The following is a 12,808-nucleotide window of genomic DNA, read 5'->3' as shown; positions in this document are numbered from 1 at the left end:
GGTTTAGCTGTCCCTTTCCAGCCTGTGATGAACCAAAAATTCCAAGCAGCAGTCCTGGCCTGTAGTTGCTGAGACGCTGTACTTTGACATAATTATGCCCTTAGTGCTGTCAAGTGAAATAAAGAAAGAAATAAACTTTTAAGCTTTTTTTTATTATAAAATTTTTTTATTTTAATCAATTTTATCATTTATTACAACATGGTATTATGAAATAAACATCTCAAACATTTGTTTATTATGAGGTGTCGTAAACATGCCACATCATCATTTTCTGTTATTATGAAATGGCTTTAAATCGTAATTAGACCATAACATCTCATTATTAATTGTTTTAATGAGATTTCATGCTGTAATAACATGTAATAATAACACATTATGTCATAATTATGCCATAGAACATCTCACAATTATGAGAAAGTATCTCGTAGTTATGAGAAATGTTATAAAAAAGACATGACATTGTGTCAATTATGATATTGAATTTCTCTAATTAGTAATTATTCTCTAATAATTACTCTAATTATGCCATGAGTCGTAATTATGACATTGAACCTATCGTAATTATGACAAAATTATCTTGTTATTGTTAGATATCATGTTGTATAAATAGCATATGTTGTAATTATGACACAGCATCTCATATTGATGAAAAAGTATCTTAGGACATAGGAGAAAATCTCTTGTTGAGATGTTGTGAAAACGACATAAGATCTAATTATGACATAGCATTATGTAATATTATGAATATTATTTCATTTTATATTGTAACTATGACATTATCAGAAGGGGTCTTTATATTGTGAGATATCATGTTGTATAAACAAATATGTGGTCATTATGAGAGAACATCTAGTCATTCTGAGAACGTATCTTGTTATTGTCATAATAATGCCATATCATGTTGTAATTATGACACTGAATTTATTGTTATTATAATGTTATAAAATTATGAATGTCTTGTCATTATTAGAAAGAAAAAACTATAATGATGTTATAAAATTATGAATGTCTTGTTATTATTAGAAATGAAAAACTATAATGATGTTATAAAATTATGAATGTCTTGTTATTATTAGAAATGAAAAACTATAATGATGTTATAAAATTATGAACTTCTTGTTATTATTAGAAAGGAAGAGCTATAATGATGTTATACAATTATGAATATCTTGCTATTATTAGAAAGGAAAAGCTATAATGATGTTATAAAATTATCAACATCTTGTTATGATTAGAAAGGAAAAGCTATAATGATGTTATAAAATTATGAACATCTTGTTATGATTAGAAAGGAAAAGCTATAATGATGTTATAAAATTATGAACATCTTGCTATTATTAGAAAGGAAAAGCTATAATGATGTTATAAAATTATGAATGTCTTGTTATTATTAGAAAGGAAAAGCTATAATGATGTTATAAAAGTATAAACATCTTGTTATTATTAGAATGACATGTTGTAATTATGACACAGAGCGTATTGTAACAGTGAGAAATAAGTCTTGTTGTCATGAGGTATTATGTCGGTTTTACTGTTAGACCTGTTTTATTATCATCACACATAAAACTCAGAAGACCCGAGTAGGTTTATTGGTGTTTTTTCTATTAAATGAAATGGCTATATTTGTGTTGTCGTCATGGTAACTCCTGGTTTCTATCACCACCATGGCAAATGAATCAGAATTGGTAGGTTTCGCTACAGGAACACACCACCAAGTTTCACATCACACCACTCTGAGCAACAACTGAATTATGCAGAAACTCTGAAAGATCAGTAAGTCTCCTCTTTAACAACTCGAGTGTGTGGTGATTCAGCCATTTCGCTCAGCGCTAGGCCTAATTAATGAGGAATAAGCCTCTTAGCCTATTAGCCACATTTGCCTCGTAGCTCCGGGGCAAAACTAAAGAAGCAGATTTCAGACACCACAACACGTCTGGGCTGCCTGACTGCTTGTGGGGTAAGGGGATAATTGTGTGAGTTTGGTTCTTCTCCAAGCTAACTATCACACACAGCATCCGCAGTGATGATGATGGTGGCTCCAATCTCTGCCGGCCTTTCTCTCTGTGTCTTGAGGCTCGGGATCCTCCCGTCCACTTCCAGCTGGAAAAACAAACACAGTCTGCGGGAGTGAAGGGACTCAGAGCTGTAAAAAAAGCCACTCTCGCAGGCTTTCAGGCGAAAAGAATAGTCATTAGTTATCTTTATCACCAAATGTGTTTGGTGGCTTGAAAGCTGCGTAGCGTAGGAGGCCTAGCACAGACGGCCTCTCCACAGCCCCACTGGATAACAAGACGGCGAATAAAAGCAGTAAACAAGCAGTAAAGTGAGTATTTTTACTGCGCCGTACTGGGGAGGAGACCTCTATATACAAGACTCGGCAAAAAACACACACTCCTACTTCCTCCCACCTGCTGCTGCTTGACCTTGACCCCTGAGAGGAACAACAAGGGGGGTGCAAGTGAAGGTGGATTTGCCCCTGGTAGCTGGATTTAATTTAATACAGTACAGTGCTGGAGTTTCCAGGACCGGGTCTTTGACTGAAAAAGTCATTACACAGAAAACGCTTTATAAAAAAAGGCTTTATTAGAAACGCCTGCCGTGTACTTGCACTCACTGGCCAATGCGCGCTTACCCTACAGGTCCTCTGTGCACGGTGTACGGTTACAGACTGTAGCCCGTCTGTTGTCCTGCACAGTGTATCAGTGTGTCTCCCTCTACCCCATTCATCCCCACATCCACTGTTGACTGGGTAATTATTGTTTGGCCAGTGTCAACAGGTAGAGAGTTGGTCCAACAGCCAAAAATATCCATCCAGAAACTGACCACTGATGACTGGCTTAAAGGATGGCTAACACAGATTCAGCATCAACAGACAAGCTACAGTCTCAGCAAAGATGCAATATGGTTTCTAGTAAAGTGGCCAGTATGTATTTATAGGTTTATCTACAGTAGGTAATGCCAGAATGTATGTATTACTGTGTACCTAATGCAACCATTTGTCAATTTGGCACATAAAGTGGCTTAGGAGTGTATATGAGTGTATCTATGCTCACACGCCCACAAATAGGTTCTCTCATAGAAACCGTTGCTATAATAATATTGAATATTTAAAGTTGTTCTTTGATGTATAAATAGTAAGTATGTGATTTAGGTTGTTACAAGCCTCAAACTAAATTTACCACCCTGTTATTTTGCCTCACAATGAAACATACTCATTATCCTGTTTTTGGAGGCTCCGCCTTTGTTGGCTGCTGTACAGCACCAGCACCGGTGCCAGCTAACAGAACCCACACACTGTATTAACACAGTTTTAACACTGTAAGAAAAACACTGTAATTACTACAGAGTCTTAGCGGATAGTGCTGCTGTCCTCTCTTTGTGTCCTCTCAGTGCAATCCCTTGAGGTAGTCAAGTTTGTTTCTGAGGCAGCGGACGATGGAGAGAAGAGAGGGTAAACGCTTGCATGTGCTAACATCGGGTTTTAGCCTAGCACAGGTCCCCCATTTCCAGGCGTTTCTGCGGACTCTGGCATAATAGCAACCCGTATTTCTATATAATTAGCTTGAGGCGATGAGCTGCTCTCTAGTATCAACAACACCTTATTCTCTCAAGTCATGCTCACGTTGTCTCATCACTGTCACAGCCTCAGAAAGGTGTACCAGGTGAATTGATCATTTAATAATTGATCATTTTAATAAAATAAAAAAAATTGTAATCAATTATGCAATCCTAATATTGATATTGATAAGATTTTTGCAGACATTCTGTAAAGCTCAGAAGCGTTTGTGGCCGGAGCAAATAGAATGAAATGGAATGACTGCATGAAATGGCAAATATGTGATGGGGGCGCGCACAGTAACAGCAGTGTGTGGTTGGTCGTTTGCTGACATGAACAGCTGGTAATGGCAGTATCTTGATTTCCAGAATAAGATTAGATCACAGTTCATTAAAAACTCAAAATCTTAAAAAATAAGATTGCCAACTGCCAGACACACAGCCACACGCAGTGAGCCAAGAAAGCTGGCATGGCAAAGTGCGTTATAAGCAAGTGCAAGTGGACAGGAACCGTCAACATAACATTATGTAGCATTTTTAGCTTAAACAGCAGCTTCAGAATCATGCTGATGCTCCACTGACTGGAACAGGGAGAACAGCGTCTCCGTCATGGCCACTCCGGCCCGTAACGCTGCTACTGCACTGTAGAACTTTGGTGGAGCTGCACTACGAGACAACGGGACCTCTCCAGAACTGTGTAACACTGAGTCATATTAGTGAAAAAAGTCCTGTAATATGCACATGTACAGCTGTCCATGAGAGGGCGCTCTAAGTGTGATTTGTATTTACTGCAGTGGATTTAATTACAGAGTTACACTCCGCAACTGTAGGGGGAGCACAGGAGCAAAAAACACAGATTCCAGCATAATGCTGCTGTAAAAGAGTAGACCTGTGCAGTCTTCCAGAGCTTGCAGCGGACTTGCATTTCCATGCACCAATGAGCTGCTATCTGGACCCTTCTCCTGTCTGTTCAGCCCCGCCATATTTATCTCTGTTAAACTCGAACACTGCCCTTGTCCAGTCACCATCTGCCCACAGCACCTAGTGGAGAGTGGGCTGGTCTATGCGACCACAGCTACGTGAAGGATTGAGATTGACGATTGGTCTACACTGGAATGTAGGGCGTATACAAATGGCCGTGGGGCTGCAATAGGTCAGGCCACACCGCAGGGCATCCTGAATCCTCCATGGATGGCGGCTGTAAAATATGTGCCATTAACATGCTGATGACCGCATCCAGCCACACATTGGAATTATTGTGCGCTGGGAGTGCTTCTCAGACTTGGCCGCGTGCCAGCGCCATTACCCCATTCATTCCTACATGGGAAACGCTTGAAAGACGTTTCCAGACTATTTAGCATGGCAGGATGTGAGCACGAGCCGTGCTTTTCGCAGGGACAGGAAGAACACGTTACATTACAGGCATGAAAAAAAAACCCAGCTTTGATTATCTCAGGGATAAAGTCATAAAGCGGCCATGTTTTGTCTTCGTCTTTATTATTGATACTTCTACCATGCAATTTATAGGCTGTGTGACAGGCCACATGTATGATCACAGGCTGCGTGGCATCCAAGAGAGGCAGAGTGCCCAGACCCGTTTCCCGTTTCTGTATGTGCACAGCACATGTCAGATATCATGAAAGGTGTTTATGAGCGTTTATGAACTGCACTGAGATGATTACATGGGTCGAAGACAGAATGATGGGTTTCCCTGTCAGGGCTCAGTAGGAATCTATGCACGGCTGATGCCATAAACTCGGCTTTGTGCTCTGTACAGCCCGAAGGAGTTTTCATTGGTGCAGTTCTGCTGGGTCCGATAGACGAATGTGTGTTTCACGGTTGCAGCGTCATGTGCAGCATATGTGATTCAGAGGCCGGGCACAGTTGCACTCCCTCTGCTGGAGTCAGGGCCCATATGCAGTGTTAACCCATTTTCTGCCCAATTTGGATCACCAATTACCCAACCCATACATATTCCCCCCACCCCCCCCAATTACATGCAATGCTCCAGATGCATGGCTGATGCATGCATACACAGCCAGCCAGGGCCTCTTGTTTTCAAACTGCTGCTGATGCAACATCACCAGGCAACCAACACGCTCTGAGGAAAGCACTGTGTACTCGGCTCTGATGCATCAGACAGCAGACTCTAGCTAGGTGGGTGGTGATAGCACTGGTGGTTGGTGTGGCGCAACAGATAACACCACTACCAGCCAGTGAGCTACCACACCATGTGGGAGACTGGGGTTCAACTATACTGCACTACACCAGTAAGAGTCCTTGGGCAATACTCCTAACACTACATTGGCCCACCTCTGTAATGCGAGTAACCGTAAGTTGATCTGGGTAAGAGTGACAGTGCCTTATTCCGCTGGACTACACAAGGCCCATGATGATCCTCTCTTTTAGGTGGTAATACACTGTAAAACATGTAAAGTCAGGCCAACATAAAATAAAACTCTTAGTCTGTGGCCCCTTCCCCTCTGTTTTTTTTGCATCTGCCGGTAGTAACCCCCTGTTTTTTAATTGTGGCTGTGGACTTAAACTTATGGTTTCCCGAGTCTCTTGACAAGCAGGCAGTTAGACAGTTGCCCCACTCTAGAGCTGTGAAATCATGTACATTTCTGTGTCCAAGAAAGAAGGGAAAGGCACATTTACGTAGAACTGTATAAACGTTTTATGTAGCGTAATTTCACAGCTCTAGACCGGCCCTACAGTCTAACTGCTGCTCATCAAGTGTGAGGAGCTTTTAAGTTCAAATTCCAGCAAGGCCTCAGCACTCCATTTCCAAAAGACTCCCAGTGTGAAGATGTCATGTGATAGCAGGTGTTCTAACCTGCAGATGGGAATAAAGAGTAAACAGTTTGAGGGGGCGGAGCTACAGTATTTATCCGGTTTCAGCTGCAGCTCATTTACTGCTGTACTCAGTTTGTATTGCTAACCAATCTGAGTTTCAGAGTTAAAATAAATGTGTTAGGATAATATTTGACTAAATGAAGTTAAATTAACTCCAAAACCCCTTTTTTTACTGCATCTTTTTAATTTGTCCCGACTCCATTTGTTACAGTGTATAGTGGGATTCAGGGAATAATGATGTCAATTTATAATAACACAATTGTCCTCTCACTCTCATACAAAAGTAGTCAAACAACCTAGACATGTTTGGCGTCCAATTTATGTTCAGCATCTATGAAAATGGAAAAAAAATATGGATGAAAAAATAGCAGTTTGAGATAAGCCTACACATGCATAGGCCTGCCAGACACTTTATTATCAACCCCTTCCTTGAATGTCCACCTTGTGTTGATGTTGATGTTGAAGCTCAGTTAATGTGAGTCAAATCTGTACATGGGCTCCACAGGAATGAAGCCTGTTACAGGAACAGAATTACTATGTGTAGGTTTATTGAACATATTTTGTTGGTGTGGAACCGAAGTTCACAGTTGAATGGAGTAAATTCAGCGGCTCTCCAGCCCTTCATCAAGCCCTAATTGAGAGTGGTCAGTTTCTGACCACAGAGCTGCTCTTGGGTGGATATTTTTGGCGGTGGACCACTTTAAACTTAGATGCTGATGTGTGTTAAAAACTCCAGCATGGCCTTCGGTGTGCCTGATACACTCGTACCAGCTCACAGAGCCACTTCTAAATATATGGGGGTCCGATGCGAAGTTCTACCATCGGAGGCTGGTGGTCACTTTAGTCGAATTATAATATTGGTATATAATATATGCTTCAGATATATTGATATATAATATAGACAAAATATATAGACAAATATTCAGATAAGTAAACTGTACTATGTAATGTCTATATGGACTTACTAAGCAACTGCTTGTACAAAGACCAGTCAGTGTCATTGTGTTGAGATCCATCACCCCAAAAAAATAAAATAATATAACTGGGTTTTTTTTTAATCCAGAAACTGACTGAGGTAAGGGGGGCTAATAAATTGTGCATGACCACAGATGGGCTCCAGTGTGTAACTGTACACCTCTATAGTGGGCCTACAACGCACTGTCAAACTAGGCCTTGCATTCGGACCACAAATGTCAAAACGTGGTTAAATATGAGGGGAAAACACCTCTATGATCATGCTAATTTGTACAATGCCATTCTACAACACGTCTGACGGTTGTAAAAATGTGCTCCATGTTTAATTTAAACCTGGTAACAGATATTAAAATGTATTTGACCTCGTCTGTTGCAGAGTACCAGTAATCCTGAGCAGCTGTTTCCCAAAACCTGCCTGAATCCTGCCTGAAAAAAGAGTGACTTTTTAGGACGAAACTAACGGGAAATCACATGATTGGTTGATTTTCCTGTCAATTGCTAATTATTCTAGTGGCTGATGCATGAGGCCTCCAGTTCTACCAGTAAAGACCTAATCAATGGGAAAGCTTGCTTAGCTGTATCTACCCAGATACCGCTGACCAAAAAAACCCTGATTGGACAATTTTTAGGTTAATGTTTCACAGATTTAACCCTTTGGTTTCCAAGCAAAATTGGAATGAGAAGTACTTCAACTATAAACTAGTGAAATAATAAAGATCTTCTAGAAGGCCTAGAAGGCCCTGATGGTTCTTAGTGCTATGAAGAGGATGGCGCCCGTGAAGTGGGCAGTAAGTGGAAATACACAAGGTTGGTAATAAAGTGTCCTGTGAGTCTATTCCATACATGCTCTGCTTCATCTCCTTTATCTGCTTCTTCTTCTTCTTCTCCACATTGTTATCTTGAAAACTCTGTCAGCTAGTTTTTGAGCTTGTGAGTGAGTTTGAGAGCTGCCAGTGTGTTTTGCCTGTCTTGTTCACTCAAGGATGCACAGAAAGTGCCCACGCACAGCCACTGCAAAGGCTTATGGGACAAACTTGTGATATCACCCGTGCTGCATGGAATGTCACCTTGAGAGAACTGAGTACATAGAATTGCGGAGCACACTGCGGAGTGTCTTTTGGTCTGTATGAATGAGCAGTGTTTATCTCTGGAAGCTGCTTTGTGAGATTCTGCTTTTCACATGAAAGAGTTTGGGGACGTCAGTATGTGTCTGTGTTTACAATGAGTTCACACATGGAACTTCATCATGAAACCTTACTGAAATTCACTATGCTTCAAAAAGATAGGAGTATAATTCCCTAATCATTTACATTTCTATATGGTTCAGCTAAATTACAATATGAACCTTTTAAGAAATTTTGTTTTTTGGAAATTCTATATATAATAAAGTGTGAATCCTGCAGAAACTGTAAGTGTGACTGCAGCTCAGCAGTGTTCAAAAGATAATCCAATACGTTTGGCTAATAGAGCTGTGTCCACAAATTTTTGGATAAAACGTAGAACGCCAAACCATTGACCAAAAGCTTATCCAAAATGTTTGGTTACTAAAGCTGTGTCTACAAAGTTTTGGCAAAAATGTGGAGTGACAAAATGTTTGCCCAAAAAGCTCATCCAGTACAATTGGCTAATAGTTTATCCAAAATAGTGTCCAACCCCACACCCAACCCAAACAAGCCAAATGTTTGTGGACACGTCTCTTTTGGTTAAATGTATTGGACTTTTGGACCAACCATCTTTTTGGCAGAGGTTTTCTGTGTCCACTAACTTTTGGTCAAAATGTGGGGTGCCAAAACTTTCGCATTATGAAAATGTAAGATTTCACCATGATTCGATTCCATTTGATGAAGTTTATTTGGTTTGATGGATCAATGATTCAGAATGTCTCAAACTACTAAAATACTCTAAAAACACCACTGGAATTAAATCAACAGCTGGAATACAGACAATAGGGACAACCCAGCAGGCTTTATTGTTCCATAAGTTCGAAATTAGATTAAAATTCATCAAAAATAAAATAAATACATAAATAATGAGCATGCTATGCAATGTTTTATTTTATTTAAATTTGAAATCACTGAAATGTTTTTTAGTATTTAACAGGTTTGCCATCATTTATTCAAAGTTGATAAAGAGTCTATAGAAGGTAAATGATTTAATGCATCATAAAATCTTGAATATTGCTATGATTTAATTGAGTTCTTAGTAAATTATAATACTATAATTTCTAATATTCAGTTAATATTTAATATTTAGATTCATTAGGAAATGATTCAGTGAACTTAACATTTTACCATGATTCAATTAATTTGGTTCAATGATTCAAAATTACTCTACTAAACCACTAAAAATATATTAATGAAAGTAAATGATTTAATGCATCACGCAATCTTGAATATCTGAGATTCAGTTCAATTCTTACTATATTATGATACTTTAGGAAATGAGGCAGGACTTTAAATAAAAAAACATTCACAATTTATTATATTTTGTCATCATGAAATCAGTGAATCTTTAAATCTTAATTACACAGTAATTAAGTTAAACTATGATGTGATTCTTTAGGAAATGATTCAATGCATTCTTTTGAGAAATTACTAGATTAGTAGATAATTCTTGAGGTGATCTTATGATGAGATCAACTAATCTCATCATAAGTTTCACTGTAGCTTGATTGGTAATTTCACTATTTGATTTTATTACATTTCATATAAAAGAAAACTCTTATAAAAATGTATCCTGATTCTATAAAATTCAGTTCTATGAGAACAAATGCTTGAGAAGAAATGATTCAATTCAATTCAATTACTTTATTAATTATTGATTCAGGGACTTTGTACTTAAGTATAAAAAGTTTTAGGTTCTCCATATAAGAACCATATTTCAATCAATCCAAGCCATTTTTACTAAAAGTAAATAAATAAATACATTCCCTATTAAATATAATTTAAATAAAAAATCAGTTCTAATCTAATTCTAATCAGTTTTATTAAACTCAGCATGTTCGGATTGACACATCAATGCACCTCTAAACTCTTTGACGGCAGCTCCTGTCATGGTGTGTTTATTCTTAATTGAAGGTCCCCCATCGTGCTCGGCATGGGGAGGGTGTTTAACCTCTGGGGTTAAACTTGCTAGTATCATCCCTTCCAATCAGAGCTCACCAGTGTGTGATGTAGGAGGACTGGCCTTTGTCACAACCTCCACTTTCTTTACCATCGTCACCATCGTCACCTCTGACCAGGGGCCGTGCCCTTTTGACAGGATGTATTGACCGCGGTCAATCGCTGTAGATTCTCATGCTCTTATCAGTTTAAACATTTCCTCTTTCACAGAAACGCTCCAGCACTGCTCCACCTAATCTCTACCTGCATCTGTAGCTCGTGGTTAATTACCACAGACCAGTTTAACTAGCCGCTCATCCCCTCTTCCGTCTGGCTGGTCTAGCGTTACCTTTAGCCTTTTTAAGTCTGGCTTCCATGTTCTCCCAAAGCAGCCGTTGCTCCTTTCACTAGTGGGCTGGGTGTTTTTAGCTTTGTAGCTTTTTAGCCACTCCCCGTGTGTTTCCACGTGCTCTCGCCCATGTGGCCTCTCGGCTTCCCCACATGCATATGTTAGCTGTATGCTACCTTGTAGACATTTTTCACTTCTGCAGTCATCCTAGCGTTAGGATATTACACCATGCATTTAAAAATTGTCCTATTTTTATTGGTTCGAACATACAAAAAATATTGAAAATGAAAAATGAAAGCAAATAACCATGGTTTTATACCCAATAAAGAATTTACCTTGAACTGCACATTAATTTTTAAGACGGTCTGATAGGGTTTAAGATGAAAGGACCTCAGCATAAGGTAAAGGTTCTATACTACTTAAGGATTTTCTACAACAGTATGTCCAAGCCAAGCCATTTAGGAACCTTCATGTTTAAGACTGTCAAATAAGTATTTCTAATATTTCTAATTAAGCATCTGCCCATTTGCAGCCGCAGGTTTTCTGTTCCTAGGCTGAATACAGGGGGAGTCTGAACATGACTGTCTGTGGTGATCAACTGTACGCTACAGATACAGCAGATACAGCTGGTGTGGAGAACATACAGGAGTTTTCCTTTAATTCAATCATGGGTTAGTGTCTTCAGGCACTTCTATCCCTAAGTGGTAATTATTATTTAATGAATAAATGATCACAGAAAATGGATTGGGAGAGCAGATGGGTGGAGGAGGCTGAGAGAAGAATAGAGGGTAAGAATGAGAAAACCCTGTTGATGAGCATTAGCTTAGCTGCCTCTGTAGTAATTAGGAAATCGCTGTTGAAAAAAAACACAAGCCACATGTACAAACGTACGGCCGGCGCCAAAACGAGGTTATCTCCCCAGCAGAAAGAGGAACAGGCCATATACAAAATGAGGTCAAAGGTCACCACAGCCTGTAGGGACAGAAGCAGCCGCCTGTAATTAGGTTAAAGGGCATTTCAGCAATTCTTTACTCCAAACTGGAGGAATAAACCGAAAAAACAAACGCTGGTGCCCAGACAAAAGAGGGGCGGAGTCCCGGGACGGCGGGCGATGTCACAGAGAAGGACAGAAACAAAACAACAGCCCGAAGAACGGGGGCTCAAAATAGAGAGAAACTGAGAAGAAAGAGGAGGAGGAGGAGGAGGAGGAGGGAAAGAAGGGTGGAGGGGGGAGTGAAGGACAGGAAGGGTAGAGAACAAAGAAGGAGGAGGGAGGAGAAAGAGGGAGGGAGGGAGGGGTGGATTGCAGCCTCATCACTCTACAGCTCCAGATCAATGTTGAGTGTTGCACAACGTCACTGACAAAATGGCCACAGCACTCTCTCTCTCCCTCCCTCTCTCCCTCTCTCCCTCTCTCGCCCCTCGCACGGGCCTCATGGTGAAGATAAGAAAGACAGGACTTGGTGTGAACCACCATGCATGCACACACACACACACACACACACACAATGTATATATATATATATATATATATATATATATATATATATATATATAATATCTGTACTCTATATTTTGGTAATAACATTATGTTATTTATATATCAACGTATAGGTATATATTTCACATAATATATATATATATATATATATATATATATATATATATATGTATATACACACACATATGGAATATATACCTTAACCTATATATTATATACCTATAAAACAAACCTAAAACAACTACCTGCATGTAAGAATAAAATGGACCACATATTATTCATATATATATATGTATATATATATATATATATATATATATATTGCATTGTATATGCATTAGTAAAATGCCTATAAATAGTCCTAAGAATACTGAATGAAACCTGTATGTATAAAAATATGAAATATGAAAAATATGAAAACCTGAGCATATTGAATGAATCCTGAATAAATATTTTAAGACAAGAGCCCGT

The sequence above is a fragment of the Salminus brasiliensis genome, chromosome 14 (genome assembly GCF_030463535.1).
Source record: "Salminus brasiliensis chromosome 14, fSalBra1.hap2, whole genome shotgun sequence".
Classification (NCBI taxonomy): Eukaryota; Metazoa; Chordata; class Actinopteri; order Characiformes; family Bryconidae; genus Salminus; species Salminus brasiliensis.
Note: the sequence above shows the minus strand (reverse complement) of the source record.